An 18,754-nucleotide genomic window follows, 5' to 3' on the forward strand; every position below is an offset into this window, starting at 1 on the left:
TCTGAGGCACACTCCCCCAGCTTGTGCTGTTGGCTGAGTGGCTTTGCACTATAGTAGGGGCTGCACACACGCACACGCACGCACGCAGGATGGTGCATATACAGGAATGGGATAGCTCAGAAAGGCCACTTTGCCAGGACCTCAAATGAGTCTTTCCTTCTCTCTTTCTCCCTCCCTCTCATTTTCTGTCTAAAATTCTACTCTCTTCTCCAGCAAAGTGGCTACATTTAAAAGACTACCAGCTGTATGATTTTGCTTTTTAATGAGTTATACTAGTTGTAGTCAAAATACAGCTACCTTACTGGACCTTTTCGGAATGGTAACTGATCATTTAAAAAGTTTCTCTTCTTTTTATAGTTTTGCATGGGTGAAGAACTGTTTATATGAGTGATAATGGAAGTCATTTATTTTCTACAAGTATATGAGTTTATTTTTAATTATCTCTGTAGCTTTGATCATTAAATAATATTTTCAGGAGTTAATGCTCACTGTGAATTGTATTTTCAACTTGAAGCATAGGCATTGAGGCCTAACTATGGATTGAGGCAAGAGTTCAGATAAAGGAAAGAAGATTCTAAGGAAAGATTATAGATTTTTTTTTTAAATTAATGAGCATCAGTATTTTTTTGATGTCATAAGACATTTGATGTTGAAAAATGGCATTTCACCAGTTATATAACATGATTCTTTTAGGTTAGGTTAGAGACAAGAAATTATATATATATACATAGAGAGAGAGAGAGAAACAGGCAATTATAGTTATAAAGCCTTTTGATCATTGGGGATCATTCAAAGTAGACCAATATTCTCATTTTACAGTTGAGGGGGTGTCTGGAAGGTAGATTTTAGGTTACTTATCACAAAACAACAAAGCTAATTGGAAACAAGGACAGAAATTCTAACTCTCTCCGACCCAGGAATATGCCTGTTTTACCCTAGGAATTGACAGTTGCATTTTGCTTTTGAGAATCATGAGTTTGCTATTCTCAAGTATTGCCTTTCCTTTCTAAACATCCAAAGTACTATTGGAATCCAAACAAACAAGAGAATAAATCACAGCGTAACCACTAGATTCGTGGTTTTGGATTGTGTCCTAGCGTTCAGGAGAGGTGGAAAGCAATTTATTTATCTCTAATATTTCTGACATTGGCCACTGAAGTGGCAAACAGAAATTCATAAGGGCAGTGGTGCAAAGCGAGCATGATTCACGACTACAGGGTGATGGACAGGCCCGATACACACGCTGGGAAACGTGTGCACTCACACGCTTATCAGGTTCTCATCAGAAATGAATTGCAGCTAGGCTCCTGGCTTCTTTTCCCAGAACTCTATGATTTCCTATATTTATATATGAAAAATGGAGGAATCCACACATGAAGAATGGAGTTGAGAGACAAGCAATTTTCAGTTTGAGTCAGTTATTTTAATCCTTTAATCTGGATTAGTTTAGGCCAGAATTTCCTGTTTAGAATATCAGACCCATGACTTCTATTCTGCCCTTTATCTTCCTTGTGTTCTCAAATCTCAGGAATGTTTCCCCAGGCTTTGTATGAATGGTAAATGCATTCCATTACAGCATTTTCAATCCAGTGAAGCGTCACCCAAAAGGCAAGCAGTTACGGAAATTATGGGAGAAAAAGGATTTAAGACATTTAATCTATTCACGCTTTATTTTCATTTATTTCCTAATTTGTTCACTCATTCAATAAATATTTACTGTATGTCTTTCACTGTTAGGTCTGGAGTCAAAACAGATGACTTTGACATAGTCCCTACTATTAACAGTCAGGCAATATAATGAAAAAACAGAATTATGTACTTAGAATAATTATTTTAATATGTGCTAAATATAATAATAGTTGTAGCCATTTGTTTATTCAACAAACATTTTATGAAAGCCAGTCATGTACCATTAATATGTTACAAAGGTGAGAACACAGAAACCATCCTTGTCTTTAAGGAGTGTATATCCTGGTGGGGGTAAGAATAATCACAATAATAATATTGAGCATTTTCTAGATGCTGGCACTGCAAGAAACACTTTTCATGTATTAATTCGTTGATTCCTCCCAACAGCCTTATGAAATAAGCATTCCTATTATTCCTATTTTTTTAATAGATGAGAGAATTGAGAGCAAGGAGGTGAAGTAACTTGCCCAGTATTGCACAGCTGGTAAATAGCATAACTAAGATTCAAATCCAGGTTTCCCAGCTCCAAAATCTATAAACTTATTATATAAACTTACGTAAAGTTGCATGGAAGGAAGAGCACAGAAGGTCTCTGGAAGGTCATAGAAGGCTTCTCTGAAGACTTAAGCTTTGAAGGACATGCAGGACATAAGTTGGTGGAGAGGGAGAAAGAGCATCCCAGGCAGACGTGCAGAGGCCCTCTGGAGAGGGTGCACAGGCTCTAGGACGTGGCAACAAAATCCAGTGGGACTAGAACACAGGCAGGTGAGGCAGGAGGTGCAGGCTTCTTGGCCTTCGTGAGGAAATTTGTTTTTAAACTCAGAACAGTGGGAAACCAGTGGGCTTGCATGATTATGTCTGGAGAACAAGTGGAACAGGGCAGAGACTCTCGTGGAAGGTAAATTAGAAGAGTATCTCACTTACCAGGTGAGAGATGATAGCAGTGCAGACAAGAGTGATGGCAGTGAAGTCCACAGTTTGCTAACTGCCTAAGGAGTTTTTAATTGTATCCAAGTCTCTGTGGGAGAAAGACCCAAAAGAGCGGTAACAGGCACATTGGGCCCATAAGGCAGGACTTTGCCAGACAGACAGGGAGGGTGTCTGGCCATTCTAAGTAGAGGAGAGAGAGAGATATTGATGGAAGAAATTCGGGTAATTGAACTGTCACAGTAAAACCAAACAAATGCTCCTGGCAGCGGCGTTTCTCTTGGTCAGCTGCATCCAGCACTTTTACACAGATTCTCATTCTCAGCAAACTGCAATAGTGCTGGCTTATTTGTTATGGCCAGTGGCAAATGCTTTATTAAAATCCAATTTGAATAGAGAGCAGACATCCTCAGAAAGATGAACTAATATTCACACATCATAAGTTTTTGGCTTAGCTGTAGCAGTTTAACTGACCGTTTCAATCTTTGGGTTAATCTTTTTAAGCCATAATTTTTCATTGTTCTTTTTATATTTAACAATGTCCCTAAGTCTTAATATCTTTCCAGAATGTTATTGCCATCTATCCCTTTAACTATAGTGCCAAAACTTGGGACATTTTCAGTCACCTTAGTGCTAAAATATAAGGGAAAAAACATGAAAGGCTATAAACAGAAGGAGCTCAGGACTTTAACAATATTTGTGATTTGTTAGCTGCAGTGATAAAACTGCATTGCTGACTGTTCTGATGGCGTAAATGTGTTCACATTGAGTTGCTTTAATGGTGAAGCGCTGGGTCTCACATTTGGGTGTATTGTGGAATCACCTGTAGTAAGAACACAGATTGCTGCACTTAGCCTGGAGAGTTTATGATTCAGTAGTTGTTTTTTTTTAAATAAGTTTATTTGTTTATTTTTGGCTGTGTTGAGTCTTCGTTGTTGCTCACGGGTTTTCTCTAGTTGCGGCGAGCAGGGACTACTCTTTGCTGTGGTGCAAATGGGCACTTTCTAAAAGAGAGACATGTTTGCAATTAATTCTTATGTACAGGAGAGGGGGTAAATGATATAACAAAAGAAAATGTTTTCATGCATCACCATTGTCCACACCAATTGTGGTGCTAGAGTTATTTTGAAGATTATATTGTGTCCTGGCCATTGATTCATTATAGTCCTTTGAAAATATGCTCCAATGTAAAGATGAATCATGATATGATAAAGATAAGTTGTTTAAAGGTTTAGGAAAGGGTATGGAAAATAACAGTATTTTCACAAATAAACAACTAGCTTAAATTCTTATTTTCTTTTTTGTTAATACGGTTAACGATATGGATTTATTTGGGTTTCACCAGCTACCCCATTAATGTCCTCTTTCTGTTCCAGGACCAAATCCAATCCAAGCCACCACATTGATTTAGTTGTCTTGTCTCCCCAGTCTCCTCTTGTCAGTGACAGTTTCTCAATATTTCTTTACTTTTTCTGACTATGAGAGTTTGAAGAATACTGACCATGCATCCAGTAGAATGTCCCCAAGCTAGATATGTCTTTACTTTTCTCAAGATAAGACTAGGGTTATGGGTTTTGGAAAGAGTACCACAGAGAAGTGCTCTCGTAATATCATATCAGAGGATGCATGATATCAACAGGACATCACAGATCTATGCCTGTGTTTATGTAATGGCAGGCATAATTACTGAATCTAAGTGCTAATAATTGCATAATAGTAATCACCTGAGCAGATTGGTATTTCAGTAGCTGAAGGATATCTGTGTAAGCCATCAGCAAATCAGGTAGAAAATTCTCTTATAAATGTTGCTATAATAAACCAAAATTTATGAATTTCATTAACTTCAAATCAGTAAATTTCAAATAAGTAAAAGAGTCATACTTAAGCACAGAAATATTTTTTGTCCCTAAAGAAACATTTATTTTCACCTCTAGAGACATATTGTAACATTGAAGAACATAGGCAGTGATGCTCATGTGCATATAGTGACTGTAGTTTATGCTTATATTCCTATTTCTAATGAAATGCTAAGGGGAGGGAGTATGCAAAATAAATAGCTATGGGTTTTATCCGCGTACATGAGAGTGCAAGTAACCCAAGACAATTTTTCCTAATACCTGAAGTAAATATCTGGCAGGGGCATTTAGCTGCCAGGTTTCGAACATTGATAATGAACTACACCATGGAATAATATCATATTTTGCCAAATCAGTGTCTCCTGTGGTTATTAAGCTACAGACTAGAACTGGAAAATCTCTGTCAGCAGCAGTCACTGTGACAGAAATACCAATGTAGTGAGAACAGGGAAACAGATATTTCCTATTAAAATGTGAAGCCCTTGAGCATGAAGAGAAAGATTTATATGGTAGATAAGGGGAAATAGATTAAGTTTCCCAATATTCATTTCAAAATTATCATTTAGATTTTTGGACTCACTGAATACCATAAGCTTCTGCCTGGCAGGTTTTGAAAAAATAAGTTTGTGTGTCAGCACCTTGACAAGGTAGACAGGGAGCTGCAGGTAACAAGGCTGAGGGCAATTTTAGCCAGCTTGTGTGATGCACCATGAAGAGTCTGGAATAATCCATTCAAAGTAAGTGTCAGATCTCTATGCACATTCAGTTTTAAAAATATAAGTGTGATTCAGGCCACTGGAATCAGTCGTACTCAAGGAAGTTATATGATTGACAGTGAGTCCATTTGACTATAAAATACCTTTGGAAGAATAGGAAATTCTCGCATTCACAAAACATCACACATCATTCATGAAACATGTATTTATTGAGCTCTTACCTTGTGCAAAACACTGTGTGAAGCACTATAGATGATGCAAATGATATATGGCATAAAGAATCTACTCCTAAGAAGAGTGTAAGTAAGAGCATAGCTGTCTGAACGTCTTGTCTTTTTGGACTGGGAAGGGGACGTAGAGTTCTAACAGGCTGTTTTGCATGAAACAGGGCTAGGTTTTGGAATAGAAAGCTTTGGCTCTGAGATCTGAGCAGGAAGTCTGCAATCCACATTTCAAGAATTTAGTGTCTAAATTCCCTCTGAATGCATCTATTATAGGAGAGGAAACTGATAATAAGCTAGAACCGGTTTAGACAACTATATAAATAAATGACTGCAAATCAGAAACCCTACAAAATAGAAAGTGGCAAGGTATAGATTAATCTATACACAAGGAGGTATAGATTAATCTATACACAAGGAGGTATAGATTAATCTATACACAGGGAGGTATAGATTAATCTATACACAGGGAGGTATAGATTAATCTATACACAGGGAGGTATAGGTTAATCTATACACAGGGAGGTATAGGTTAATCTATACACAGGGAGGTATAGGTTAATCTATACACAGGGAGGTATAGATTAATCTATACACAAGGAGGTATAGATTATGGGATATGTTTGAGAGAAGGAAGAGAAGGAGGGAAGGTAGAAGGAAGGGGGAGAGAAAGAGAATTTCCAGATGGAGACTGTGGCTTCATGTCATGGGCTTGTAGTGTCAGAGAACAAGTAACATACTCCTAAAGTAATTTAAGTCCAGACCTTACTCAGTGGTCAATGGGAAGTGATTAATATTTACAAGTACTAAAATAACATAAACAGACTTGTACTTCAGGAAGATTTAGCAGTTTATAAAATAGATTTTAGGTGGGTAGAGCACTGCGTATACTTTCTTAGTAGTATGTGCAAAAGGTGATGACGTCCTAAGTTTGGAAAAAAGAGGCTACACGTACAAGAAACACTGTTGTGGTAGACTCTGACACGTTATAGTTATTTATAGAGTGATTCATGTTTAAAGGTATTTATTGAGTGCCTATTCTTTATGTGATAGTCACTGTGTTAACATTGGAAGTTCAGAGTGAACAAGGTAAATATGATCCCTGACCTCATATTACTCATACTCAAATGGGAAAAAGAAGACTTATTCAATTAAGTGATTACGAATCATTCATTCATTTACTCAGCAGATATTTATTGGGAACCTAACGCTCTGCAAGACACTAAGCTCAGGAGATAGAGCAGTAAGCCATGAGATCATGGTCAGTGCTGCAAAAGTGAGTATGCATCAATATGTGGACCTATTCCAAGGGAAACAAGCACAATAACTGTGTGCCTTTCAGGAGCAAGCTGTCATTCTCCGTGATTTCTCAGCATTCTCTTCCTGCAAGAACATAGCTGGATGCTTCCACACTTAACACTGGAGTTCAAACCTGCTCAGTTGGATTTTTAGGACAAATTCTGACATCAAGTGAAAGACGTAGGCAACTCTAACTGCAGTCTACAGCTCAGCACCAGGTGGTCTGTGTTGCCTGATGAGGGGCTCTCTGGGACTGGGATTTATGCCTGGACCCTACTTCTTCCAATGTCGCCAGGGCCCTCATTCACACAGCCAAGATACACTGAGCACTTGCTGTTCCCAGCAACCCCTGTGAAGGGTGGCTTCGAGCTAAGGTTATTTGACACACAGGCTCAGAGTGCTCTGTGCTCTCTCTCCACTGCCATGCCCCCTACCCCTTAAAAAGAGAGAGCAACCGGTGGACTGAGTCCTTCTTCTGATTGCTGCCCCTGTCCAGCTGAACAAGAGCAAGCTTAACTCTTCCCAAAATGCCCCCAGGAGATTAATGCACCCCTGACTCTGGCCAGGGAATGCTTGTTGATGGTCCTCAGAGTCCCTCACATACCAGAGAAGAGATCTTTATAAGAAAGACAGCATTGATCACCATACGACTTACAGGGAGAGTTTAAGAACGATAGGAATTGATCTTTTATTGCATGTCTGTCTCTACCACCAAACAGCGACTTGAGAGCAAGGAGCTTGCTTTACATATCTTTATATTCACCCCACTTGGACTACCTGACAATCAACAAATATTTGTCAAATGATAGATGGATGGGTGGATGGATGTAGAAAGCAAAAACCTTTGTGCTACTACAGTACAAAAAAACAAATGGAAGCTAGATTACATGGATGCTGTGTTGAGGAAGTGTAGGACTCACAAGGGCAGTGCCCCTTCAGGAGGTGTGTCAGTGAAGTGGAGAGGGACCATGCACAGCAGAAGCACTGTGGAGTTACAGGGGTGGCTGGAGAATGACTGCAGACTGATGGGGTGTCCTCTGTGACTGGTGAGATGTTGGAAACAAATCTTAAATGAGAAGTGGCACAGATGGATGAATTACCTACAAAAGGAAGAAAGATTTCTTTAAAAGAGAATTGGGAGAGAAGATAGGAGAGATTATAGAATAACTATTTATACTCTCCATGGTGAATGTTTTAAAGATAACATTTCTTAAGATGTCATAATATGTTTCTTTGTATTAACTCTGGTGTGGTGTCATTAACCTGTCTGTACTTCTTTTATCACAGATCTTGGTTTAACTCTACCTATAATTTTAGAAACATCATTCTAAATAACATTTACAAAGATAACATAGCTGTTACATATTGTTTCCATACCTATAATGTGTCATTTTGCACAAATCACAGTTTCAAATGCATTTAATTTCTTGACAGTCTATTAAACGATAACATTTTCCGTTTTTATTTGTGAGATATATTTTAGATGATTCTTACATGAAGATCTTAATATTTATTTTTTATTAACCTATTACATTTTACTCACATATTTACCTCTTCATTTATTGACATTGGTATTCATATTTCATATAATGCTATCTCTTTTTTCCTCCAACCAAGAATAAAGTCCTAAAGAAATTTAAAAATTACAAAAACATTTGTATTAAATTCCCTGAAGAGAAATCCATGTGTATTATAACAGAATAAGGAAAAGGTGAAATAATGAGCTTGGAAATGTCACTCATGATTGTATTTGCTTGATTAGCTGACTGCCATTTTTTGCTTTTAAGTGGCCCTGGCTCCTTCTGTATGCTAGATAGAAGTTAATTATATGAATTAGGTGGATACATCCTACATAAAAATAAAATTCAACATAATTTTATTGCAATTTGATTTTAAACTTATTTTTGTTTTATTTAACACTAAATAAATCAACAATTCTTGTCATATAGACAATCACATATGCTTTATCGTCAATAACACCTTTATTGCTGTATGATTCATGTACCATCCGATTTACCCTTTTAAGGTGTACATTCTAGTGGTGGTGAATACTATGTTCACAAAGTTGTGCAACGCTCACCACAATTAATTTGAGCACATAGTCCTTACTTCCGAAAGAAGCCCTATCTCTATTCGCAGGCACACCCTATTTCCCCTCAATACCCCGAGCCCCAGGCAACTACTAATCTACTCTGTAGACTTGCCTATTTTGAGTCTTCTATATAAATGAAATCATACGATATGTGGTCTTTGTGACTGGATTCTTTCACATATGTTTCACTGGATTCTTTAGCATATGTTTTCAAGGTCCATCGTATCTTAGTTTGTATCAGTACTATATTTATTTTTATTGCCGAGTAATATACATATTTTTTTATCCATTCACCAGCTGATGGACACTTGAGATGTTTACACACAGTAAATATAAATATTAAAAAATATATGTTATGTATTATATATAATAATGTGCAATAAGCAGCATCTAATATATAGCCAACCTTATAAGAAAATGTAAAATTACATAAGTAAACATTAAAACAAGTTTGAGTTTCCCAAAATTTATTTTATGAGTTTTCAAAATTGAGATTGTTATAGGAGGAATTAAGTACTTTTGTTTCTCCAGGTAGGTTTGTATGTTTCATGTGTTGTTTATTTATATAGTAAGCTTATGCTTCTAAATTAGCCCCCTTTAAGACCTATAATGCTATTGTAGAATATAATAGTCATTTTTTATCAACTTAATTATAGCTTTGGTTTCTTTGTTCATTGTGATAATTTGCTGTGGGCAAATGACACATACAAATAAGCGTATTTATTCAATGCTCACAATTCACAATTTATCAAAATTTGACCAAGCCTGTGTCACAATGATTACTTATTAAGACAGTTGCTAATCTTATCGCAGTAAGGCCAAGGCAGACTAAGCTTTCTAAAATTTTATAATATTGGGGCTAGAAATAATGCAACATTATTTCAAAATTTCCATAAAATTATACTACTTGAAAGCAGTCACTTTGGCTAGGGAAAAATAAAAATAAATACTAACTACTTACAGTCATGAGGAGTTTTACATGACAAATATTAGATAAGTTGTATAAAGCTCTAGATGGATCCATGGGCGAAAATTATAAATCAGTAAGGAGAAGTTTGAATGTTAATATTATAACACAAGCCTTGTAGCCATTATCAGAAATGCTCTTTCACTGACATGGCTAAAAAAAAAATCACATTTCTCAGCTGACCTAGTATGAGGTATGCAGTGTTCCATATTCTCTGCATCTTCATCAGATGAACCCATTTCAGGTGATCTTTTTCACTAATCTAAGTGAACAAACTATCTTCATATATCTCAGCAGTGTTCATTTGCGTGGTCAACAAATATTATAGTAGAAACATTTAATTCATTGAAGCATGTCGATGATGTTTAGGTTGGCAAAATTTGGTTGTTAGTTATATTAATCTTAATAAAACTGCATTTATACTGGGTATTATAGCATCTATTCTACATACAGACTTTTCATTAATTTAGCATATATCTAGTGGAAATGAGTGAAGTTTATCCGTTTTAAAATTTCACTATTCATAATTATGTTTACGTATTAAACACTATGTAATATTCAACATTAAAATATTTTCTACTTCTTAAATTCTATTTCTCAGGCCTTATGAAAATATTGAATAGAACAAATTTTCATTTGCCATGACTAATTTCCCTAAATGTCAGTGAAAACAATTTAAAGTGTAAATATGCAAAAATGTTAAGGGATTTAAGTTTAGCCTAATCAAAAAGCATATTTTAGACGTTAGGAGGCTGTAAAGATTAATAAGATATATTTCCTGTCCTCTGTGAACTCATAATTTAATAGAGGAGATCTATATGCTTTATGTATATGATGTCAATCAGCATAAAATATAGAAAGTGTTAAGTAGAGACTAAAAGGTATATAGTCAGAGTGAAAGGAACAATTATTTCTGATTCAGGAATCAGGGACAGGTGTTGCAGGTGTTAGCCTTTCAGTTGGGGTTTGATGGGTTAGTAGAATTTCTTCAGTGGACAGAGGGGAAATAGCATTCCTTCTGAGGAAATAGCATGAGTAAAAGCAAGTATGAAATTGCATGCCACGTTTCAGTAGCAATTAAGTTTCCAGTGGGCCTGGAGCTTAGATAGTGTTCTCTAGTGGGGTGGGTATTGATTTAGGAGAACAAGCAGTCTGAAAAGCTAATCTAACAGAAGGCCTGAATTTCATATGGAGGATTTTGGATCCCACTCCTACAGGTAAATATTTCTAAATAAAGGTATAATGGGTCACCATACATCAGAGGATATATTTGCTCATTGATTTATATGTTAGATTACACATATATGATATTTGTATAATTATATGATTAACATAAATAACATGTATGGAAATTGTACAAATGTTAATCTGGTTGTAGAGTGAATAGAATGGAGAGGCAGAAGGTTGAAGGAAGGTTGGTCACGATGCTAAAGCAACATCCCTAGAGAGAGACACTGAAGATACAGATTACAGAATGACATTCAGATGCAAAAGGAAAGAGAGGATGGGAGAGATTTTGAAGTAAGAATTGGCAGGATTTGGTGGCTGACAGAATGCAATGAATGTAGGAGAGAAAGCAATCTTAGACAAGCATAAAGGTTTGGCTCAGATTAAAAGAATGATCATGGCAGTGACCAAGATAAGATGGAAGAAGTTGTTGTTTTTGAAAAACGATAAATGTGTTCAATCTCTATGCAGTTTGCAAAGTTATCAGCATATCCATGCGTAAATGTGCAAGGTGCTATTGGAAAAATGTATATAGAATTCAGTGAAGAGATCAGGGCCAAGATATAGACTTGGGGATTATCTGCACAGAGGTTATGGGAGTGCATATATAAAGCATGCAGAGAAGAGAAATGATTTTGGAAATCTGGGAGAGAGAATCTTTTAATATGGCTGAGTAGAGAGTGAGGAATAAAGAAACTCTGAGATGAACTGTCACTGACATAGAAAGAAAAGCAGTACTGAATCATCATAAAAGGACAAGGAAGGACATGATTCTGTGATTGGTCAAAAATATCAAATGCTGTGGAGCTATTGACTGGTGTGTAGACTCTGAATTTGCCATCGGGAAATGGTTGTTGATCTTGGAGAAAATTTCTACAGAAATGGAGAATAAACCAGTTTGATCGTATTTAGGAAAGAGGAAGTAAATATAATGAATGTAAATTATTTTCTAGAAAACTTTGTCAGTGAAGAGCATTAGCTGGAATAAGAGTAGACCTGGTGGACAGAGGAAACATAAATATGCCTGACAAGGGGAGGGAACAGTAAGATATGAGAGGAAATGGGAAGGAAAAGATCAAAAGTATGATGGAGCAATTTGCCTTGAAAAGGATGAGAATGATTTCTTCCTTGAGAGAAAATGAAGATGATGACTGAGGATAAAAGAAAAATTGGGGGTGTAAGTGAGATATATGGAAACGTTTACATGAATATGAACTCTGTTTTCCCGAAGAGGTGCACAAGTGAATACAAGCTGAGAGCCAGTTGTAGGAAGGAACGTGGAGTTTTCACATTTGGGGAGTGAAGCTCCTGCTTGGGAAATGTACTATGAGTATATCAGTTGGCTTAATATTTCAGGTCCAGTACCAGAGGGGTGAGCACAGCAAAAGCAGGTCTTCCAGAAATTGAAGGCCCATCCCATGTTTCTCTAAGATGATAAAGCTCACCCCCCAAAGACAACCAAAGACAAAATTAGCTCTTTTCATTTGCTGCAGAAAAGGCAACTGTGGGCATTTCAGTCAAAGGCAATGGAGAGGGCTTTTTCAGGGTTTGAAATTTTGCTGAATGACTGTAAGAATGTTGTGAGTGAACCAGAGAGTGACTTTAAATGGCATTTGTCATGAGGCAGAGTCAGTTGCTGATCTCAGTAACTATGCAGAAGGTTGAGGGGACTGAGAGGGATATCTTTGGAAAGAAAGCGGTGATTGCACGAGAAGATGGGATGTGCGTGGCTTGGGAAGAAAAATTATCTACATGGCCCTGCCCATATCTAGGTAAGGACATCATTTTACGTTCGGTTAGGAGATTCATGATTTGATTAACGGTAGTGTTGAGAAGTAGACTTGGGGTTGGGGTTCTGTTTCTTTGTAAACTATGTGATTAAGAGAAATATGGAATGTTGAATCCAAAAGCTCCCAATCTGAGGATCTGCATCTTGTTTTGGCAACAAGGCTGCTTCCCATTGTCAGGGAGCAGATTCCCAGAGAAGATTGTTTCTTTTTCACCAGTATGATTTTCACTGCAAATTCTGCATGTTCTGTGATTTCAGAAAACAAGGTTTCTTAACCTTGTATTTGATGTTAATCCATAAAAACTGGCTTACACGTTCACAGACCTATTTCCAGCTCTGGGAGTTGGTCCTGGATTGGACAATCTGGTCACAAAGTACTTTGATTTGAACCTGCCTTTTGAGGTTTCTCGACCATATTCCCTGTTATGTCTAATACTGTGAGCAGAAGCACGGAGATAAATGTGGAGAGATTTCGGGAAGATAGCTATCTTCCAAATGCCTTTTCTTTTACTACATAATTTTCCACATTGTTCTCATAATCTGTCCAAGGAGTACTTTTTTTTTTTTTTTTTTTTTTTGCAGTACGCAGGCCTCTCACTGTTGTGGCCTCTCCCGTTGCGGAGCACAGGCACCGGACGCGCAGCCTCAGCGGCCATGGCTCACGGGCCCAGCCGCTCCGCGGCATGTGGGATCTTCCCGGACCGGGGCACGAACCCATGTCCCCTGCATCGGCAGGCGGACTCTCAACCACTGTGCCACCAGGGAAGCCCCAAGGAGTATTTTTTTACTGCATATTGGGAATTCTGTCACAACTAGAAGTGAAAATGGAAATAGGGAAAACCACTCCCTCTATCAGCCAAGCTTTCTTTCCTCCGGAGTCACCTCTGTTTCTCTAAGAGCCTCTGTCCATGGTTGCTGTTCATAGTACAGGGATCTGTTGAAGCTAAAATAATGATGTTGGACAGGAAGTCAGGAGAAAGAGAAAGGCTAAAACAAGCCAAAAGTAGGAACAATCTTGGAAGAAATTTCTAAAAAACTAACGGAAATTTATATTTTCCAGGATTAAATTAAGAAACATGGATGGGATGGATTCCTTTAATGTGGAAAAATCTAAGTATTTTAAACATTTCATTGTAAGCACTGGTTGGTACCATCATTTATATGGTAGTCCTCATAAGGTATTCCCTGTGGGGTATACATCTAGGCTGCAAAAGCCCTTGGGTCTCACAGTACCCTTGCAAATTAAGCAGTCATTATGGTTCCCTTTGATAAATAAACTAGAGAGAAAAAAAGTAATTTTCTAAATCAGACAGCCTGTTAATGAAGGGGGCCTACAACTCACTAGATATGCTTCCTATGTAAATTATTGTTTGTAGAAGGAACCACTTTGAAATATGGTGAGTTCATTTATCATTTATGCATTTACTGTTTTATCACAATATGTAGGTAACGCAGTGTGGAAAGAGTAATATAAAATCTGCAAGTGCTGCTTTAGTGGGAACCATCGGTTGGCTCTTAGCGATTTTTCTTTTTGGTGAAAATCAACACTCATTTAAAAAAGTTGCATATTTTTGTGAAACATTTTTGATATTCGTGACTCGTTTATTTGATGTGCTAAATGAACCTTTTGTTTTTACTTATTTGATTTTGTCAGGCTTTGCAGAATCAGTCAGGTGCAGTAATACTATTCAATAATTTATCATAACGTATATTTATGCATGGTGATAGTTTGTATTCTAGATGTACATAGTGTACATTACATGTTTAAATAGTATTTTGCAATAATTCAAAGTGTTTTATGAAACTGAATAAGCAGCCTCTCATACCAATGAAATCATACATACTGAGTATTTTACAAATGAATTTACAAAGAAGTCATGAAGGGATTAATACTAAAAGAAACTAAATAACACTGTTCTGTTCTTTTGCAAGTAGATGTCAGTATTAAAATAAGTGTCTACTGACTTACCTTGATATTTAGGGTTTGAAACACATGTTAGAATTCAGCAAAACAGAAAATAAGAGGACTTGCCCAAAATTGTTTTAACTTTGAGAAAGAATCATAGAATATCTACTAGCAAAGTAATGTAATTTATAAGAATGATTTTGAAAGAAAAGAAAAAGAGCATAGTACCTATGAGCCAGGAGTTTTAAAGCACATGTTATTGATTTCTTACGTTTAAACTCTTGGGGTTAAAAAAGTCTTTGTTTTCAATTACTTGTAGTTGGTTGGACACATACACAGAAAATAAAGTGCAGACCTTTCAGTGTCACTGGAAACTATCATAACTGCAGGTCAGAGATTAAGAAATGACTTTTATAAATAAGAAGTGTTCTCAAAGCGAATTTCAAATTTTCTCATCCACTTGGTATACTGAATCAACCCCACATAAAGACATTTTTGCTTTTCTAAGATGTCATATTTTGGCACCATGTTTATGCTAAATGAACAATCCATTGCTTTATAAAACTTATAAAATTATATATTTTTATCATGTAGAAATTTTATGAAATGGTATTAAGAGATGGGCACAATCAATACATGATTGACTTTTTAAAAAAGTGGTGTGCCTCAAGATTCATTCTTCTTTTATAGTTCTCTTCTGAGATAATTTCTTTAATTTTATTTAGAATGTTTTAACATTTTTACACATAGAAAAACACAATATATTCTATCTTATGTCCCTTAAATAAAAAGGTCAGTATGAAGCCACATCCCTCAGTGACTGCATTAAGGAAACACCTAAAGGCATAGAGAATTTTAAAGCTGTCAGTAACAGAACCCAGAGCACAGAAGAATATTTAGTATTAGAAACTAGGTCATCCCTGCACAAATGCATGTACCTTCCTTTTCTCTCTAGGTCACTTTGAGGTTTATATGCTTAGTTCAAAAATATTGGGTTGGCCAAAAAGTTCGTTTGGGTTTTTCCATAAGATGTTATGGAAAAACCCGAGCGAACTTTTTGGCCAACCCAGTACTTGCAATCTGAAACCGTTACAAAATGGGTGAGCTTTCTGAAGGTTTCTCCATGATTCTCTCTATATCATTCTACAAAATCTATTTTTAACATTAAATAACAGTAAAAATGTATTTTAAGACATTCGGTCTGTTTTCACCTTATTATTTTAAACCTACAAGTGTTGGGACTGGCCCTTTTAATTTTATGTATGACCAGAAGCCCTATCCATGTCAGGGATCTGGGCCAGAAGAAGCCACAGATGATAGTTAAACTGAAAGTCCACACTGACAGGAGTTAGAATTGTTACCAATTCATTAAGAAGATATTTCCAAAATGCTTATCCAAGACTTCTGAGACTATAATAAATGCTTTATTTGTACATAAATTTACTCTTGTGATCACTAATCTGGAGGGTTCATTGCACATAGGATTAAATAATGTTCCATTTCTCAACTAAATGTGTATTTACTCGTGGATTGTAATTTAGAAGTTTTGAAACCATGAATTTTTTTCCCTGCATGGAAATAAAGGGTCGGAAGAAGGTGGATAGACTCTGCAGTCTATTAGAGCTTTCTCTCACCGCCCTCCCTTCCCTCTGTAAGAATAAAAGAGCCTCTGTGACGGTGGAGAATGAACCTGTTTATTTCATAATTATAAAGGCGTAAACATATCTTGGACATCCTAAAATATTACCTATGCCTATGGCATAGAGAATGCAAGTGAAACGCTGCAAAGAGAAACATGGCTGAACCTGCCAGGGGTAATGACTCTGATAGGATTCGACTCACTTGAGGGTATAATCGATGGTAATATACGTACATTTAAAAAGACTGCATGTAATATATAAGTAAGCTCTTAGAAGTCACTAAAAAATGGTGCAATGACCTATAGAATTTACGGACAGTCTGATGTAGTTAATGCCATCTCAGATGTTACACAATTGGACCCTTAAAAACACACACCAAGGATAATTACACTTCTCTAAATGTATTTCAATTACTGTTTTCAGCTGCCTGACTCAAGGATAATTATTTGATGTCAGTTGTCCAGGATCTCCCAGCAAGTCAATGATATATTCAGTGAGTTAAATTATTTAAATTTAAATACATTTCCATTTATTTTGTATGGTACATAAATTATGATATAAATTTTATTCTTCCATGTTAACTGTACTTAATTCCTTAGGTCCCTTAAAACATAATTTGAAGCAAAAGATTAAATATATAAGGCTCAACACCATATTTCTTTGTTTATATTGACAAGTAAATATTTTGATTTCTATTTATTTGTTGTTCAAGGCAATAAATCCCACATGCACATACTTTTGTGACAACTAACTGAACACATTTGAGATACTGTGACACAGTTCATCACGCCTTAATTTTTCTTTGTAAATTTAATGCTTGAAATTTTAGTAACATATATTATTATCTTTAAAAATTTTAGTAACATATATTATTATCTTTAAAAATGACCAACATGTATAGACATTCAAAGAGACCTCACCCTGAGAACAGCACAACAGTGTAGCAGTGTTCTTATGTGGTGGGGCAAGAACCTGTTCAGTCCAACACGTACGTACTGAGTGCCCCCTGCATGGCGGGCTTTGTGAAGGTCTGAGGCACATGGTCCCTTTCTTTGGGGAGCTAATCTACAAGTGGGGGACATTCCACCACAGATGCGGAAGACTATGCACAGGGAGGATATTAAACAGGTTTATACTGGGGCAGGGACTGGAGAAGGCTTCTCAGAGAAAGGAAATGGCCTTTAAGCTCCACCTGAAGGAAAGGGAAGTGGAAAAGATTGAGAAATAGAACCTGTGAACCTTTTTTCTCCTGCCTCCCAGCAGTAGAGAGGTGTCTTGGGCTTAACTGATGCTGAAGGCATTTTACAATGGTTGAGTAAGGAGCATTCCAGACAGAAGATGGGCGTGTGTGAGGTGTTGAAGACAGAGAGTGCTCAGAGCATTTCTGGAGGGGCGCTTGCTGGCCCCAAGGTGGGAAGGCGAGGGAAGAGCTGTGAGATGGGGGACAAGAACTCAGGGCTGTATTTTAGTCTGTGCTGTGTTTAGCGTCAGAGCAGGGGCTTATAGCATGGGATTTGTGTGATTGCATTTTTGTTTAGGAAAGAAAATCCAGGGAAAGTAGAGGAGAGGACACAATGGTGACATATTGTGTTGGAAGAATGGACAGGACTTGGAGATTCACTGTGATGAGGGAAAAGTCAATGAAACTACCACTTGTCTGGCTGGCAATTCACTGAGATTGGAACCAGGGAAAACGGACCAGCTCACTTTAAAATAATGGAAGGAGAGGAAAATATTGGATATTACCCTATATCTGAATCAGTGATTCAGGAGTAAGATGTTCACCATGGTGGGTATGCTAAGTTTGTTTTGCAGAAAAGCAAGTCTGGAAAATCTAAAGCAGATCCCATTTCTTAGTATAGGCAACTTGTCTGTCTCACTTTGCTAGGGCCAGTGGCTCCTGAAGTCTTAATTTTAGGTTTTAATTGGGATCTGCAGTCCTAGACGTGCACCTTGAGTAACTTCTCTACATTTAAGGGTAAAGGAGATCAAAGGAATATGGCCTGGGTAACAAAACCCAATAATTTAGGAAAGTTTAGTGCCATTCTGGGTCTAGAAAAGCTTAACCACCTCTAAAGAGAGCTCCCAAAGCCAAGAAAGACCATTATTCAATATCAATAAGCTCTGGTACATGATGTCCAAAAAGTAAATGGGCAGGTGAACCCTTCCTTAAATGAAAGCAATTAATTTCCTGCCCACATGCTTCCACCTACATATTGTTCTGTGTCTCCACTGTCACTTAGAAAACAGAAACAAAGTTCCTAGTTCTGTCTAGCTGAACCTTACGGCAATGCATTCCTGAGCTGTGGAGTGATGGCATGTACAAGGAGAGAAGCAAAGATGTTCTGCAGGACTCAGAATGAATGACAGAGGTAAAGAAACATTTAGGTTTGGTGAGGAAAGGAATGAAACATTAGTCATGTCT

General features: G+C 37.0%; 1 protein-coding gene across 1 annotated transcript in view; it reads left to right on the top strand.

The window, feature by feature from the left end:
* NALF1 (NALCN channel auxiliary factor 1) overlaps positions 1-18,754 on the top strand; it is a 576,338-nt gene that overhangs the window by 41,631 nt on the left and 515,953 nt on the right. The gene's annotated exons all lie outside the window — the stretch shown is intronic.

The sequence above is a fragment of the Aethalodelphis obliquidens genome, unplaced genomic scaffold (assembly GCF_003676395.1).
Source record: "Aethalodelphis obliquidens isolate GAN/ISIS:26980383/991018 unplaced genomic scaffold, ASM367639v1 scaffold15, whole genome shotgun sequence".
NCBI classification, from domain to species: Eukaryota; Metazoa; Chordata; class Mammalia; order Artiodactyla; family Delphinidae; genus Aethalodelphis; species Aethalodelphis obliquidens.